Here is an 18701-nt window from a genome sequence, read left to right as displayed (position 1 = left end):
AAATCATATTTTAAAGTTCATAAATTTAATGTGATTGAACATAGCTTAATCCTTATGAATATATTTTTAATTGTTGCCTTCTTTTATTTAGTAAGAAGATTAAACTGTCCTGGAAAATAACTTGATTATAGTGAAGAAGACTAAGTGGAAAAGTGAATGTAAGTATTTCAGAGCATGTGTCAATTATTTATGTTTGCAAACCATTGACACTGGTGATACTATAAATCATGCTAAATTGGCAGCCACTTTTATTATGGTGAGAATGCAGGATCTGATCACTGTGCATGTGTGTGTGTGTGTTATACAATATCTATTATATGGGTCTAGGCTAATATATAGCTAAATTCTTTTAATGGGGCCATGTGCCATTAGTCACTTGGATGCTTAAAAACTATTTGCAAGAAAAATGACATGAAGTTGTCACTAAGTGCCCTTAAAAAGATAAAAAAACACCACTCCCATATAAATACCCACAGGGATTCTTAAATTCAGTAATGCAGACATATTTTCCATTTCCAGAGGAATTTCGTCTAACTTGGAATAATGCAGCCCATATATAGTAATTTTTGGTATACTTGCCCCGAAGATGTGAGATTATAGTAGAAAAAGATTGCACCGTGGATTGGCAATTCAATTTAGAGTGAAATACAGCAGCTGCAAGTTCCAGGCTAAGTGCATCATTGCTCACTTGAGGTCACTTTTTCAAACCTGGAGTCAATAGTTCTCTAACAACAAGAGCTTTGGTTCATTTTCTAGAACCTCTTGAAACTGTTACTCTGCTGGGGAATACACCATTATTTTTCCTAAAGTAATTGCCTTCCTTAGCTGTATTTCATAATAATGTGAACCCCCTAAGTGTGTGCCTGCACATGTGTATTTGTATGTATGTATTTGTGTATGAGGCAAAGCTGTGTCTCTGCAAGTCATTCCCCAGGAGACTTTGAGTGGCTCCGATGTGCAGGGCAGCAATAGTCATGAGCTCTCAGCTACCACAGATTTGTTCCAGTGTTTTTTTCATATTACATTTTTCCCACAATCTCACCTTCCTTTTCCCAGAGCCTGACTGATGAGCTTGGAAGCAGGCAACTAAGCCTTTCCAAATGCTGAATAAAGTATAGAATTAATGACTTAGATGTTAAAGAGGACAGTGATTATGTCTTAAATGTCTAACTGTCTAGAACAGTTGTAATTCTAGCCTTTCAGGTTTTACTAACTTGTCTTCAATAATTGCTGGCTGACCAGTAGCACTGAAAACTGCAGGAGCTGCATATAGCATTGCAAAGTGCTGTCTGGTTTATGTAGAGTTGGCTACTGAGAAAAGGCTTGAAATAAAGATGGTCAGATTTGACAACATTGTACCTAAGGTGAAGATTTACAGGTTAGGCAGTGCATTGATTCCTTCCATTACTAGTATCTAGCACAGTTTGAAATGTATGTAGGCTTATAAAATATAAAATCAAGTCCTTTAAATGTGTATTGAGCAAAACAATGCAGTTTGAAGTAATTTACTGAGACAGCTTTAGTTGCCTCAAGATCCTAAAAATACATTTCAAATGACCCTGTTCAGGCCAGTGACACTTCCTGAACTATCCCATGTGTGTGACAAGTTTGTACATGTAGAAGTTTTTTGTCAGTTGCTTTCACATTTTTCTCACCACTCCATCTTCAACTGTTACTTCTGGGAAACTCGGGAAGGGTTATCTTTAGTTACAATTTTTTTGTGAAATAAGCAGAATGTTGTTGGTTTGTCCTTTGTAGTTTTTAAGGGCCTGTTTAGCAGGAGAGCACGATTTGAGTGTCAGTTGAGCTATAAAAGATATCTGTCCAGTTAAAATGTCATTTCATGTATGTCTGTGGAAACAACTAAAAGACATGAAGTAGAGCTGCATTTTAGGAAGCTGAGGAGTATAATATTGGCCATGTGATTATTAGCTGATCCCAAAACTGGCAGAGGACTAAACACATCCTGCTGCAGAGATGGATGCTAGCATTTTGTCCTTCATGTAAAAATAAATATCATCTCTAGTATGTGTTATTTTTCTGATATTTTGATTTTGTGCAAATGTAGTCTGAGCTCCTAAATGTAAAACTTCTTTTTGATCTGGCTCTTACAGGTATCTGACATTAAAATTAGAGATTTACCCTTCTAAATATCAGTAATTTTCAAAAATTAATTGGCCTCACATTGGCTGGGCTTTTTGCAGTAATACCAAATCAACAAGTTTTTGTGGAGAGCACAAAATACCTTTTCATATACACTTTTGGTTTTGTATCTCAAAAGTGGAGATATTCTCATATACAAAGACAGCAGAGCTGAAGGGAGGGATCAGAGGACATCATGGGAACCAAGAGGAGCAATGGCTTTACCTGCAGCCACTCACAAACTGGAGGTAGAGCCCTGAATCTGTGAAATCCAGCACCTGCTCTTATAATCATCCATTTTGATGGGTAGCACATCTGGAAATATTTATTAAAAATTTTGTTTTAGTCAAAATTGAAAATTAAATTTGAAACTTGAGCTTGAATACATTGTAATGGTTTGGCAGAATAACTGGTAAAATTTTGGCTTTGGTTACCCATAAAGCCAGAAAGTGGAATAAACTTGCTCTTCCTCATTCTCGTCCAATGAAATTTTGGACTGACCTTTCAAAGAGATGAAAGACCAAGCTGGAATGCTGGATAAACCCAGTGAAGTGCTGGCTTGCTGTGTTTCTTTAACTTCACAAAGGAGCAAAAAGAAATTGAGAGAGTGAGGGTTTTGTTCCACTCAAAAATTAGGAGAAGCCAGGAAAAACATAAAATGGGCTGGTGGAGATGATGAAAAGCCAAGTGTGTTGAATTATGCTGATGATACATCAAAATAATCTTGAGGCAGGGACTGCAAGGAGGAGGAAGGAGAGTGTGTACCTTAGGGAATCAGGAGCAGGCACCATCAACTAAAGCACAGGCAAGTGAGTGCACAGGATGAGGGGAAGAACACTCAGCCCTGATTAGATACCAAAATTAGGTTCTTGCTGCACATTTTGTAATCTGCGATCCCAGGAACGAGATCTTAATGTAGCACTGAGTGTTTTTTCACTGTTCTCAGCACTATTCCTTATGTAAAATGTGTGCACTGGCATCATAAATAGCCTGATTCAAACACCCTTGTGAGGGGTGAGGACCCCATCACATCATGTGCTGTCACTAAGCTCTGCTAGCTGGCAGGCAGACCTTCCTGGAAGGTCTACAGAGATGCTTTTTAGACTTCTAGAATTATAAAATATTTTCTAAAAACCAGTGCCCATCTCAAAAATGTCCATCTTAGTTTCAGGATCCAGGTGACTATTGTAAAATTAATTATTGTTTCTAAGAGCTTGGCTCCTACATTGTGAATGCTACAAATAATTCTCAGCAATATTTGGATGTGGTAAATAAAGCATAGAGGCACACTTGATAATAAGGAGAAAAATAAATATTTAGGAGTTACTAGTTCATTAAGTCATGTCTATGCTGTGCATGAAATGAGGCAGGGAAACAGAGGAAGAAGTCTCCCATTACAGAGACTATCATGAAGGAGTCACATAAGGAGCTTTAATTCTGTGCATGACAATCAGTCAGATTTAAGTCCCTCTAAGACACTTCTTTAGATCCATAAGATTTAGGTCACCAAAACAGGTAAATATTGTTCCATATTTTCTGCATGCTTTGGGCTGTGGGCAAGGACGTGACATTGCAAAATGTTCCCACAGAATTTCTGCCCTGTCACACTGAAGCCCTAAAAGGCAGGCAAGGGCACCACTCATGGGTTGCATCTTCATGCATGTGGCTTCTGGCATCCCTTCCAGTACCTACATCCTATCTTTTTTCTTTCCTTCCATCTCGGGAATTCCCTGTGTTGCCTGGCTAACTTTAAGGAGAATATTTCAGCTCCAGGAGAAATTACATCTCTGCACTACCAGCATGAGTAGCCTGTGACACCAGGTCAGGCTGTAACCACCAGCAGTAACAACCACAGGAAAGCCCTGCATAATGATCTCTCCAGGGTGTGTAGAGCACACTTATTTATTGTTGTTGTTTTCTCACATGCTATCAAATACAATCTTTTATTTCCCTCTAATCTGAGTTTATATTCACTGGGTCATGTAAAGGCCAAATGTCATGCCTTTGCTGCTAGATCTTTGCAATGAGAGTGCCCCTGGTGAAAGCCCTGCCCTTATCGAGCATGGAGTCACTGGGAGAGAGCTGGCTCCACAGGCAAGCCTTGGCTCTCCATTTTTCTCTAGCAGAAGCCTACAGGGTGACCCATCTAACAAAAGCATTGCACAGCTTTGTACATATTTCATATCACTAGCTGCAGATAAACTGTAATAGAGTCTTGCCCATATGTTGGCACCTTTCCCTCTATAGAGAAATGAGGCCACATTTTTACAGTAGTTGCAGACTTGAATATCTAAACATGTTATGTACTTCTCATACTTCACTTTGAGACTTGTCTTGGTAAAAAAACTTGGTAGGTTAGTTATAAAAATGTGGTTTATTGGAGGGTAGGAGTGACCTTTCTCCCTAATCCAGTTAACACTTGCCTAAGTCTACAGGTTTGGCTGGAAGACCCACAGGAGAGAAGATTCTTGCAACAAAACACAGTCATTTATTTAGAGATATTCATTCTTCCTCCTTGAAGCACAGACCCACACGTCAGTCTTCTTTCTCATGTTTCTCTGAAATTATCTCCTGGGGAATATGTAGGAAAACAAACAGTAGATTCTTTTTCCATTTTAGGAGAGGGATGGAGACAAATTCAACTTCAAAATACTTGGTATTTTAAATACAAAATGTTCCTTCCTTAATTAATACTTGGCAAAGCATTTTAAAGATCAAAGTGTCAATATTAGCTAATTCTCATGACACACCTGTCAGGTAAGTAAAAATTATATCCATTTATAGCCCAGGAAGCTAAATACTGTCTAACATCAGCATTTTCACAGTTGCTGCCTAGTTAATTTACTGAAATGAGTAGTCTAATTCTCAAAGGTTCTTCATATTCTTAGTTGTTCTAAATTAGAACTCCAGAGTACTCACTCTTTTGAAACTGAGTGCAAGTATTTTGGTGCAGAAACATGGGTATGTATGGAAGGTGAACCTGAGGCATCCACACTTAAAAGACTTTTTCAAAACTTAAGCAGCCCTAAAAAGCCTAAAGCTGGAACCTACATGTTGTCAATTCCCAGGCTGGGCTCAGGTCCCTGCTCTGCCCAGCTCTCATACCTTGAGGCAGAGTTGTTGCTCAGTGGAACTGAAAAAAGTATGAGGTACAGGTAGTCTTGGGAGGATCATTCTTCAAAGATGTTTTGCTTTTTTGCAGGAGACATGTATAGAAGGAGTTTTTAGAGAGGGAGAGGGTGCTTGAAGTGAAGAAAAATGGTGTGTGACAGAAATTAATTCTTCTACCTCCTGCTGTTGCTTCCATTAGAGATGCAGGTTATCTTGTTATTTCTGTCATGACTCTCTCTCCTTTTGTTACAGCATCAGCAGAGTGGTATAATTGGGCTGGAGGACAAATTTTTTGCTGGTCTATTGAGCAAAGACTGAAAGGGAGAGGAGATTTTGAACAAGTGCTGTCTCCCCTTCAGTGTGCAGTGCAACTTGTTTCCAAATGGTGTTTTAGTTGGAGTGGTGGTGATTGTCAAGTGCCTTGCTTTGTCTGTGCAAACAGTTTTTGTAACCTGTTTGCTCCATTTGGTGTGGCAATGCCCAGCCCTGAATGCAAGACAAAACTTGAGGATGGCGTCACTCCATGCCAGTCTGTTCTCCCTCCTGCAGGAGCAGGTGGGAATGCACAAAACCCTCGCCAAAGGCTGTCCATGACTTGGCACTTCAAGGAGGGAAAAGGCTAGGCTACAAAAAGGGGTCTCAAGGGATTGAACAGCCTGGAGCAGGCGTGCATGGCTGAATTAGGAGTTGGAATTGTTTGGCTTTCAAATTCAGAGAACTTGTTTGCTGTCTTGGCCCTGCTCAAAGTGAGTAAATGCTACTGCTAATGACAAGGCCCAATAGAGGAGGAGTGAAGGATTAAAAACACCAAATGATGACTCACCCTCCCCTCTCCCCCTTCCCCAGTTTCAGTCCCCACTAAACCACTTTACCTCGCTAAACCCCGGTGGCATTTTGATTATAAATAATCATGTGTTTGAAATGTTAAAATGTGTGGGCAGGGATTAAAAGGATATGTGATGCTACAGCATTAAAACAGTGCAAACCTCTGCAAGGGAATTATGAAGGAAAATTATTTTTGGCACGGGCTGCTGCATCCTGGAGAGATCAAGAGAAGGCAAAAAGCAGTTTACCCAAGTCTAGCAAAGCCAAGTAGAAAAGCTGGGTGCAGTAAAATAAGGCTTCACATCAGTTCTTTGTCATATGAAAGCTGAATCTGAAGTTTTGGGGGGATGCAAAGAGGAGATTCATTGACAAATTTCTGTCAAAGGTACCAGCCTAAATTGTTGTCTTTTTCTTACTGTAAAGGTTGGTGAATATAACTGCATGATTGTCACCCACACTGTAATAGGTTTTTTCCTTCTCCTAGCATGCAATGGGAATGGTAACATAACTCTCTCAAATCAATGTGTCAGCCTGTGGTATTTTACAGAATAAGCAGGTTGAGTTGCCCATTTGGGATATTATTCTATACTCTCAAAGAAGTGAGGATATTGGCATCAAGTTTCTTGTTGTGTCTGGCAGCAAAAATTGAGAATTGTCCCTGCTTAGAAAAGAAAATGCATTACAGACTTAGAGGGAACTGTTGCAAATCAGTTTTCAGCATTGACTTTAGCATTGATTGTGCAGCTTGAGTATAATTTTTAGTGTCATTCTCAGATGCTACATTGGCTTTGTCTCCATAAACCTTTGGTTCTTGGACAAAGTAAGCCTTTTTTATGGGACTGTTGAATTTGAGTATGTGAAATCAGCTTCCTCACCTCACTTCTTAATTGCAGGTGAGTGAACAATACCAGTGTGAACAATACTGGTGTGAACAGGCACAGGTAAGGGCATTGTCCTGCTGCTCTTCTTGCTGATGATCTTGCTGCTGTTCCCTCTGTCTGTACAGAGGAAGCCTCTGAATGCTCTGCCTGTAGGAACTGTGCAATTACTAATAAACAATCAGTTTAGGAGGCCCCATTCATTTCATGTCTAATTAATTTTTGAGACACACTCTGAGCCTACAGAACCTAGGGAGCAGGGCTTTGAGCAGAACTCCTTGGGGAAGGCAGGATAGTGCCACTCCTTCACCTTAGCTGCCTTCTGCCTTGCCCACTGCAGCAGGAGCCCCTGCTGCTCCCAGCTCCCTCCACAGGGCTTTGCACTCTTCCACGTGGCTCCTAGACCAGGCTTCTGCAAAAGTGCAGTTGAAATCTTCATGCTGCTGATCCCCTGGGTTTGGTGCCAGGGCAGCCTGGCTCTTAGGGGTCTCTTCATAGTATGGGACTTCTGCTCCATTCCTGCAGTGAATCCTCCTGCTTTGTCGTAGCAATGATGTTGTTTAAGCACTTGTCTTAGGTAAACTGGTCACTTTGCTAAATGAAAATGATTTGATTAATGCAATGTTTTGTATAGAATATAGCATCTCCACTGCTCTTAACCTCTTTTTTTACTTTTGTGTTAGCAAACATGAGAAAATGCCTTGTGCATTCAGGATGTTACTTTTTTAATGCTAAATTTTTAATTTATATGAAATCTATTTATAAGCCTAACTTTTGTTCTTGTTTTGTTTTTCTCCCTCCTTTAAAGCACTTAAACATATTACTTGAACTTCATAATAATCTTTAATTAGTGTTGTATTTAATATTATATTTAATTAAGGGATTTAACAAGGATAAAAGTAAAAATTAAATACCGAGACAACTTGCTTGCCTAATAATTTTTTAGGACTAAATTCAAGGCAAGCCTCAACCATATTTGATTCAATTCTTGTAGTGAAATTGACATATTTAAAAATAACCATTTCTTTGGACAGCTAGGCAATATTCTGGTGTACTGTTACTGCAGCACTCAGTTTGATCAAGCTGACGTGACAATGTCATGAAATAATGTCAAGATGCAAAAATACCTACATTTAGGTAGGAAATTTCTCATTGTCAGTCAGTAAGCCAATGACTTTGTAAACAAAAGTCTTGTTTGTCTTTGCTGGTTTTCCTTAAAATTGAGTGGCTTAAGTTTGTTACTAGTTAACTGAATCGTATCAAATTACAGTTGCTGGGAATTTACCACTTTGCAAAACATTGCAACTCTTGTTTGTGTACAGACAGTGTTTCCTTAAAAATGGATCTGGAAATTTCCAGACAATGAGTGGACCTGCCATGGTTTTTAAGAAGCATGGCTTTTAGTGCTTGAGGTTTGGGTTTTGGTTTTGGGGGTTTTTTTACTTGTTTGTTTTGTTTTGTTTTTCAACCTTGAAGTTGCCAGCTCACAACTTTGGCCTTGGCATCCTCTGCATCAGTTTACACCCAAAAATCATCAGCTACTGGCCATTTGTCTCTACTCAGAGAAGAGAAAAGGGTCACAATACCATTTCCATTGTAATGAGCAGAAACACAAAAACAAAGAGTACAGCTGGTATCAGGGGGGGTGAGCAGATTCCTCTTGCACTTCTTACAGCCAACATCTTTGTAAAACATAAGCTATATTATTCTTTACAGAAGACACTGGGAAAGTTCAGTCCCAGTTCTGCAGTGGCATTGGTTGCCAGTGTGTCATCAGAAACATCCAGAAACTGAATGACTGTAGAAAGCTCTTCTGGGCTGCAAAGCCAAGAAGATCCTGTTCTAAGGCTGGAATGGTTCTAGGAAAGAAATGTGGTCAATTGAGCTGATTCATTACATTTGCCAGGCTTTCCATACCTTTGCGTGAATCAGGCCACCCACCCATGTGTGAATTCTTTAGCTGATTGCCTTGAAAGATGTATTGGATAGCACATGTTTATAGTGGTCCAATCTGCAGGACATAGATTTTATCTGGGGTGTAAATATTTGTGGTGCAGCCCTGACTCTGCTTTGCCAGATGTGTATGCTTCCTGTTTGAGCTGCCCCACACGGGAATGTTCTACCTGTTTGCATGATTACAGATTTTGCCTAAAGGAGCATTATGCAAAGAAGTTATCTCTCCTGAGGGAAGTGTATGTGAGCAAAACTTTTACAGCTCCAGGACAAGCTATGCTGAGAGAAATTGTTCTTTGAAAATATGTCTTTGAAGTATATATAGGACCAGAAGGAAAAGAACAAGTAAATGATGTAGATGGGGAACAGAAACAAAAAAAAAATATATAAAGGAAAATGTTCCAAATATATCTATTTTGCACAATCTGAGCAAAACTGAATGTGTTAACATTATTGTAAATAAATGAGGTACTCTGAAAATAGTAATCTTATACAAAGGCAGGTGTTTATTCTCATGAAAGAAGAATGAGCAGAGATCACATTTTTGCCCAGCAAGTCTGTCTGTTGTCTTTGACAAGGTAACAGGGAGAGTTTTTTTCTTCAGTTGCAGTAAACCTACTGAAGGTTTCTACCTCAATGGTGTCAGGATGTGTTTATACACACACCCACTTTCTTAGGTACCAGTCCACCCTAGTACTTCCATCAGTGCTGTGAGTATGGTTGCAACCAAACCTCAAGCCTAATCAAGAGCTGAAAACTAAACTGGCCAGAAGTTGAAAAATGGGTTGTTCCTGCTAGAACAGCTCCATGAGTGTTTTCTCACCACCTCTTGCGTGCCACTACCAGCACAGATGTTAGGCAAAGTATAACATTCACCCAAGATTTTTCTTTTAAATGAATGGCAGGAATGTGTGGAGAGAGGGGCAGGTTGCTTACTTTCATATTCACTAGATAAACTGAAACTGACCTTGTGGGAGAATAGAGAGAAAATAAGGTTTTCCAAGTGAGATGTTTGGCATGGTCTGATCTTCCTTAAGCAGCTGACAGGACTGCCTTGTGGCCCAGTTGCTGACTAGCAGAGGAGAGAAAAGGCAAGTGGTGAGGGAAAGAGGAGGCACATCCAGTGTTTTGCAACACATGATTTTGAAGCAAGCATCTCTGCAGTGATGCTTCTTGTCTCGTTCTGCCAATTCCTTCACTGAAGTTGAACTGCATTTATCATCTTTGGCATTCATCTAATAAATCTAACATTCTTGGGCAAGGTAAATATTTGACAGCTCCTGTGTGCTTAATTTGTCCCCATGCTTTCAAGATTTGCAGTATCCTTGTAAAATATTGTCATACAAATAGTGGGTGGTAGAGTTCATGCTGTTACAGTAAGTAAAGTGAGCATTTTAAGTAAATTCCCTAAGCGTATGCACATTACAGCATACAACTGTGTTTTCTGGAGTGGCTGAGATTCCATTCACCAGCCCTGGAAAAGGCATAAGCATCTAAGAGATGGAAATTAGTACAAATTGATCTCATAAGAGCAAATTTTATTTAAATTCTTGCCTGTCAGTGAGTGGTCTTGATGATTTTGTTCATGACAAGTTTGCTTTCATTAAGGGGTAAAATACGCAGTATAATACCTATATAAAGAGTATCTTAAGCTGTTAAATGCTGGTTCCACAAGTAATCCAAGATTTTCTAGCTTTTGCTTTAATTTGAAGTCTGCTTGTCAGTCTTCATCTTTATTCATGGTAAATAAAACCTCTTCCCTGAAGGGATCAAGGTAAGAGCCATAGTATTATGTCTATTGCAATCAGTGATTTTGTAGGGATCTTCTTAAAGTTCAGGTTCTTTCCCTGCAATTGAGCAGAAATACCAATGTATGCCAGAAAAAATGCTTGATCCACTGTTAAAAGGGATCAAGAAAGCTTAAAATACAGGGAAGCAGCTCAAGGCAAGTGTCAGCACCCTTTGGAAGAGGAACTAAAGATAAAATGATAAATACCAAGATTGTACATGGTTCTTTCCCTCAGCCCTTCCTCCAGTCAACAGTTGTTTGACCTGTAGTTATTTGGAAACCAGGGAGTTTATAGCCTGGGAAAGCAGAGAATTCACTCAGTCAGTGGATAGCAAAGAAAAATTAGGGACTCAAACTCTCAAAGGGAAGAGAGAAATACATATTGAGGAAATATTTGTGCATCGCACAAATGGATACTTGTAGTTTACAGTGCACAACCCTTTCTATGTCCATTATCAGTGGGATTGTGAGACTCTGAATATGCTAAAGAAAGCAAACCTCCATGAATATCCTGTCACCAGGTCACCTTCCACAGGGATGAGCATCAGGCATTAGTACAAAGGCAGCAGGTCAAGTGCTGCCCATGGTCACAAGCAACAGGCTGCACGCCAGATTTTGTGAGAGGGGGTGGAGCAAACCTCTGAAGTGATTAGTGCTGTACCAACCCAGAAAGGTTTTGTGGAAAGTAAAGCAGATCGGACTGAAAAACTCCATGCTTATTTAGGAGGAGGCAGCTTTTCATAATGTGATTAAGTATTCCGTGATCTAATAGATGATGATGTGGAGAGGACAAAGTCCATTGTAACAGGAGTAAGAAAGCCACATAAAAACAAAAAGAATATAATTCTGGGGAAAGAAACTGCCCTACACAAGTGGCTGAGCATTAAACTATGTGAGATTAACTGATCTCCAAGCTCATTTAGGCAAAAAAGAGTCTGGTGAAATCTGATAATAAGCTCTGACTGAAACATGCTGCCTTAATGGCAAAACATTGATTGATTCTCATTTAGTATTTTTTCTGGACTGTGACATATCTGACATGGCCCAGATTTTTAATTTTGATGTCTCTTCTTGATGGTTCATTTTTATGTGTATGGCCCCTATAACATTGGACTTTTGTGAGGTAGGAGTGAAAGACCATCCAACAGGTTTCTCAGCTATACATTGAGATCATACATTACTTGACATGAGAGTTGCTTTCATGTTTGCACAAATGTAGTTTTCTTTTGTTGAAAGTGCAGTAAGAGAGTAGAACTGCTGTAAGGACAGACAGATGATGTAAAGTAATTGGCAAAAAAATAAATTACTCCAATACCTAGGAATTTTTGTGTTAACTCTTTTCATAAAATAGGGAAATACAGTGCTCTAAAACGTAAATGTTGCATTGTGGTTATGTAGTGATCTGTTGCTGGTCTAGAGTGCTTCATTATAAAAGTAATATGTCTCTTTTTATCTGCTTAATTATCCCTTTTCCTCTGTCCTGGCTGTAAGAATCTGGATTTTTGCAGTACCAAGTTTGAGAATTTACGCTGTGCCAAATAGTGATCCATCCGCAGAGACAGGGTTAGAAATTCTTGGGTTTATTCCACAGTTATTGGTTTAGAATTGGGACTATGAAAACTGCACTTCTTTCCTAAAGACCACTCAGTTCTAAGAATAACTCTTTTTCTGAAATCTTCCCTATGAAAGGATGTTCATGTGCTAATTGTACATAATATCCCTGTTGCTTTTGCTTGGGTGTCAGTTCTTTGTCCTGCTTTGGTTCCCTCTGTATTTTGAGCAGAGCTCTCAGGGGATAAGCGTACTGGAGATCACCATGGCAACACTGTGAAAAATGCACACTGCAGGCGCCAGGATTTGCTGCTGTATCCCTGTGAGAGCTCTGCTGATCTGCGGGCTTGCAGACTTACTCAGGAGTGAGAGGGAAGGAGTCGGGGTCTGAGAGCAGCTTGTACAATGCCTATTAAAAATGTTTCCTATGTAAATTGAGGAACTCTGGAAATTGTTTGCTGATGCACAGCATAACATAGCCTACTGATTTCCCTTAGCAGACTGTAAATCCTTCTTTTTTTATTCCACTTATTCTCGTATTAGGCTCTTAGGTCTTACCTCTCCACATTTTCAGTCAGGACTAAAGTGGGACCCGTTGCAAAGGCAAAGCTGTTATCTTGATAAAAGATGGTTGTTTTGATAAACATGTCATAAAGATTATAATGCAGAGTTTAAAAGAGGAGAGAGCTCATATCCCCACTGTTTCCAAAATGAAAGGTAAGGAAAAAAACAAACATTCAAGGAAGAATTATTTTATAGATGAGTGTTTCATGGCAGTGGCTAGAAGAGAATGGCTCCTCTCTAGCAGTAGGAAATAACTGGATAAAAGTGTATTGCCTTCCAAGACAAGAATTAGAGGCTGTAGGGTGTATTCTGACAGTGTAAGTGTGGCACTGGAGATATATTTTATATTCCTGAAGTAAGAAGTACACCACATCCCTGTACCTACACTTCACGTTATTGCAGGGGGAGCACTAAGCCCTTGAGAACAAAAATTCCTGAAGGAGCAGCATTCAGAGCAGGGATACCCAAACAGGTTGGCAAGGAATGTTTAGGAGAAAAATGTGTTTTAAACTTTCATTTGTAGGGGTTTTCCAGTCCCATTTGTGGATGCATAGAGGTCAGTACCCATGTTAAACTGAGTGAGCTCATACACCCACTCTGAGAATGGGTTACGCATTTTCTGTTCATCGCTAGGAGAAATGCACAAGGTGGTCCTGTACCAGGAGCCAGATCACCCACACAACTCAGTGCTCTGGAAGTCAGGTTTCTTTCAATCTGTTCCTATAAATGTAGAAGTGTTTCTTTCACAGCTCTGAATCAAAGAGCTCCACTTAAGGCTAAGGCATCAGGTAGCAAAGCATCAGAGGGGGGTGCAGATGGTTTTAACAGCCTGAATTGAAATTTCCCAGTTCCTAAAACAAATGTTCCCACTACAGAGCTACAGTGCAAACACCACAGCATCACCCACATGCTCCTGTGCTCTGCTCCCCCCAGCCAAGGGCATGTGTTTCTTTCTGAGTGTAGGTGGCCCTGGCATCTAAGAGATAAGATCTCCACTGCTGTGTTCAAGTGCTTGAAATCTGGATTGTGTTTCTACTGGAGATAAGTATAATAATGTTTAGTCTGTGCTCCCCAGACAAGCTTGAGCTTGAGAAAAAGAGCAAAGCTGCTGAGTGCTGAAAAGGTCAAAGTAAATCATATTCTGTGAAATCCAGATTTTTGGGGAATTTGGAAAGAAACAAAAGACAAGACTACACACAGTCAGAACCTACAAGGATGTCACTTTGGTGATACTTTGGTGACACTTTGTCATTTGTGACTACAAATGCACCTTAGGAGTGCTAATTTTTTTGTTGTTATAGGGCTCATAATGGCTTTTTTCAACGTGTAACTGTTAACATTAAATTGGCCAATTTCTTTCTAAGGGAAATTAATTAACTCTGAAAGAAAAAGTTATATTTTAAGTGGTGCCATATATTTTAATCCATTTATAGAGAGTAGAGCTTCAGCAGATCAAGAGGTGTTGAAACATTCCTGTAAATGGTGACAGAGTCCAGCAGTCTTTAAGACTGACTAAAGAAATAGTTCAAGGGTTATTTTAATTTCCTGTTTGTCTATTTAAATGCAGTATTTAAAAAAACAGGACTGGAAAGCATATTTGTGCATTTTGGAAGAGTCACATTCCCAAGATTTCATCAAGATAAGACTTTTTTAAACTTAGTGTTTAAAAAAAGGACTTACTGGGGATGATGTGGCAAGAAGCAACCCCTGAACACCAAATGCAGTTGACAGGGATGCTGTAAGTAAAAAAAATCATGTACCTGCATCCTGTCTTTAACTGTAACTCTAAGAGGGAAATGTAGAGGTTATGTGGGTCACCACTCTGCCAGAATATTTAGTGTAAACAGGATAAAACAACTGGGGGATCACAGAATCTCAGTATGAACAAAGTTTTGAGAAATGCTGACTTCCTACTACAATTTCTAGCATCAGCATTAATTGAACCTAGTGTACTTATCTTCCTTTGCCCTTCTCACTAGAATTAGATTGCATATATTTTTGCACAAGTTAATGGCACAGTTATTTACTGCTTACCTCTACTAGGCAGAAAAAAAGCTAGTAGAAAACCAGCAGGCTCCTTTCATGTCTAAAACACAATTCTTAGAATAATGGTGGGACTATGGATACTTCCAAATTTCTCATAGATGAGAAAGTGAGATGTTTAGCTCAGAAAGGCTTCTGATTCCTTCCCTGTGCTGATTTGCAGAGCTCTCTGGACATGTGCAATCTGTGATTCTGTCCGTTCCTGAGGGCAGAGAAAGGAGGTCAGAAAGGTCTGCAGAGCCTTTCCCAGAAAAGCAAGTTTTGGTGCTAACCAAGATTAATACCCAGTATTGCCTCTTGCAAGTCTGTTTGTTCCTAAAAATGTAAATGTCTTATCCTTGAGGTTCTTGCTCTAACTCATTATTTGGATGTGTCTTGACTTTGATGTGGAAAAGCAATTTCTGCCATGCATAAAGTGCTATTGCGAAAAATACATTTTACTGTTCATATTGTATAAAAATTCTTCAATTCAGCCCTATTTCACTACCTCAGCCCTCTAGTTTGTTTCTAATGTTTCTTTAACCTAGAAAATCCAGGCCTTGAAGAGAATGATGCAGTAGGCAACATTTTTAATCAGTATAGGAAATATGAAACAGCAGGGAATTAATTTCCAGCTGTGCAAACAAGAAAAAAAAAAGGGAAAAATGAAAGCTGATGTTTTAAAAACTTCTTTCTCCTTAGATTGGTCTTACACATGGGGCTCTTAAGGTGCCACAGTTTCATACTTACCAATAACTGTTTCCTAATTCTGCTCCATTTCTGCAGCAGTATAAAATGTTGAGCTCCATGCAGGCAGTCAATTTTCAAGATCCCATGTGGACAACAGAAGCCAGTGTGCTGTTAGTAATCTGCTAAAAGGATAGTTTTCCTCTTGTATCAATGTTTAATTGTGTGGAATCTCAAATCTTAATGGTGCCTGCATGGCTTAAATACCATTAGCATCAAGGTGTGCCAGTGGAGGTGGGAGGGCCATTCCTTTGAGCAGGAAGCTAGCTTCTCTTTAATTAGTCCAGATCATTGCTGAGTGGGGGAAAAAGAACTTTACCAAAATCATTTCTGGAATAGAACTGGATACTTTCTTGTAGTAGCTGTTCATCTATACTGGGGTGTTATTAAATGGCAGGTAAATGGAGTGTGTGTTTGGGGAAGGCTTGTGCTGAGGGGTGTTTCAAAAGGGACAAAGGACGTGGCATTTGCTAGTCAGTCATGAGCAAGCTGGGTTTGCTTTCACATATTGACCTTGGGCTGTGTCTGTCTGTGTTCTGGATCCCACTTGGGCCCTTGGGTCTTATCACAAGATAAAAATAGTGGTTTTCTGAAGGTGCCTAGCCCAGGGACAGAGTGAAGGCCAGCATCCTTCAGCACAGAGCTGAAGCCAGAGCTGCAGCAGCTTCCAGCTTTTCTTTTCCTTTTCTTTTCCCACAGCATGGGGTACAAAAATGAAAAATCTTACATATTTGTGCTCAGTGTACAAGGATGAAGGTCAATAGAGGGGGCTTGCCCTTGGAGGCAATGAAAGCATAGGGTCAGTGAGTGGTTTTTGGATAGCCAGGGGTGGGAAAGACAGGTGGAGCATCTGTGCTGTGGGTCAGGAAGGTGATTGAAAACAAGAAAACAGCATTCAAAATGCTGCTTACCTGGAGTTCTGTGTCCAGCTCTGAGGTTTACAGTACAGACATGGACCCATTAGAACAGGTCCAGAGGAGGGCCCCAGAAATGGTCAGAGGGCTGGAAAGACAGGCTGATTAAGTTGGGACTGCTCAGCCTGAAGGAGAGAAGGCTCCAGGGCCACTTTATGGCAGCCTTCCAATAAATAAAGAGGGGTCAAAAGAAAGATAAAGATATTTTATCATGGCCTGTAGTGACAGGACAAGAGGAAGCAGTTTTAAAGTGAAAGAAGGTAGGTTTAGATTGGGTATATGAAAAAGAAATCTTTTTCTGGGAGTGGTGAGACTGGAACAGGCTGCCCAGAGGAGCTGTGGATCCTCCATCTCTGGAAGTGTTCTAGACCATGTTGAATGAGGCTTTGAGCAGCACGGTCTATTGGATCATGTCTCTACCCATGGCAGGAGGAATGGACTAGGTGATCTTTGAAGCTCCCTTCCAACCCAGACCTGGCATCCTGTCCAAAATAAAAAGCATTAGAAGAGATTTTTAGCACTGGCAGGTTTAGTATAAAAGTTTCAATGCAATTAGGCAGGCTTAAAAAGGCTTTTGAAGAATGACTTACCAGAGTAGGCAAAACTAATACTCAGACCCTTTCAGACATGCCAGGAACAAAAAGCTCAGTGTAGGGCCAACTGGTGGCTGGGATTTGAAAGGGTGCTCAGATAGGATGAGGGCCTTACAGACATTTCATTCATTCTTGCTGCATCCTGTTCCCTCTGGAAGAGGTCAGGGTTTTTTCGCAGTGAGGTCCTTTGGGTGGCTGGGACAGGGAAGCAGTGGCACAAGCCTGCTTGAAAACCTCAGTGGGAAGTGACCATGTGATAGATCTCGTGTTTATACAGAGTTAATACACACAAAAAAAAATGTCTGTAAGTATCCAGCACTGCACAGAAGAACTAAGACCATTTTCCTCCCTCTGCTGTTCACTGGGCTCTGACATCAAGGCTTTATTATGCAGGAATATCATTTTGCTAGTAATGGTCGAGTCCCAATTAAGAAGTGACTTATTTCTATGTGATTATGCTATTATTCACTGTCCTCTTTCTTCTCACTCTGTCTTCCATTAAAAAACTAGAAGCCCTGACAAATAACTTAGGGATAGTGCAAAACATCTGAAATCCTTCCATAAGAAATTGTATTTGACAATTCCCAGTATGAAAAAGAAGTTGTGAAAGTAGCACAGTCCTGATTCCTTATTTACCTATTTGTTGTTCAAATAAATAGGGTCCAGCTAAGATATAGACATTTAGGGATAGAAGGTTAGAAAGCTGTTTATTTCCAGGCATCTTTTTGAAAGAAGCAGTCTTGCACGAAACCTCACAAATGTCACCTGCTGTGGTATGAAGGGAGCACCACACAGTTGGTTTTTCCATAGCTGGATGTAGTACAGTCCAAAACTGTTCTTGAAAGCTTCCAGTCATTAAATTTGCTAAATGACATAAAGCTTTTTTCAACAAATGGTACTCCTGCTTCAGTTAGCTGGCCAGCCTCCAACCCTAATAATTGCCTTCTGCCTATCTAAATTGCTCTGTTTATTTAATTGGACAAGGTTATATGTCAAAAGATGTGTTGGATAGGGTTGGTGATGCTAGGACAATAGGTATTATGTCACCCAATTCATTCAGCACAGATCATAGGGATTTTGTGCAAATCACTCTGAAGGTTGCAAAGGACTTCATAAATCAAATAGCAGTTCCAGTTAGTTGAAATAAAGCATTATTAATAAAAGGGCTGATCCCTGTCAGGCTACCTAGATCCCTGTGGGAATTTTATATGAATATTGATACAGGACTCCCCAATGTATAAGAGTCCTGACTTGTACTAGAAATGAAGTCTCTCCACATGCATTACAACAGGTCTATGGTCACCCCATATGGATGCAGTGATGGAGGGGTAAAGGACCATTGATTCATCTAGACAAAGGTGGTTGGCTCTTTCAAATAGAGTTTTTTCTCCTCTCACACTTCTGCTTAGAGGCTAATACAAACCTTAATAAATGTTACATTAGTGTAATCCATAAGATACCTGATGCATTTCCTCAAGCTCTGGGAACTGTGCTTGCTGAGCAAAAGGGACCAGGGCTGCAGATGTTGGATTGAGACCTCGGTGTTTCTGGTGCCTGGTACAGTGAAATCAGTAGCACAAAGTGTGATAGACTGCTTTGTCAGTGGTCCTAG

General features: G+C 40.0%; 1 protein-coding gene across 8 annotated transcripts in view; it reads left to right on the top strand.

The window, feature by feature from the left end:
- Nucleotides 1-18701, top strand: part of PLXNB2 (plexin B2) — a 252479-nt gene that overhangs the window by 136506 nt on the left and 97272 nt on the right. For 7 of the 8 annotated variants that reach the window (XM_030237867.2, XM_030237868.2, XM_030237872.2 and 4 more), the window contains one exon: nt 92-158. The gene's annotated coding sequence lies outside the window, so the exon portion shown is untranslated. Of the gene's footprint in view, nt 1-91; nt 159-6971; nt 7020-18701 lie in introns of all 8 variants that reach the window. The other variant, XM_030237869.2, reaches the window with a different exon arrangement.

Source organism: Serinus canaria, chromosome 1A (genome assembly GCF_022539315.1).
Source record: "Serinus canaria isolate serCan28SL12 chromosome 1A, serCan2020, whole genome shotgun sequence".
NCBI lineage: Eukaryota > Metazoa > Chordata > Aves > Passeriformes > Fringillidae > Serinus > Serinus canaria.
This window is presented reverse-complemented; position numbering and strand designations above follow the sequence as displayed.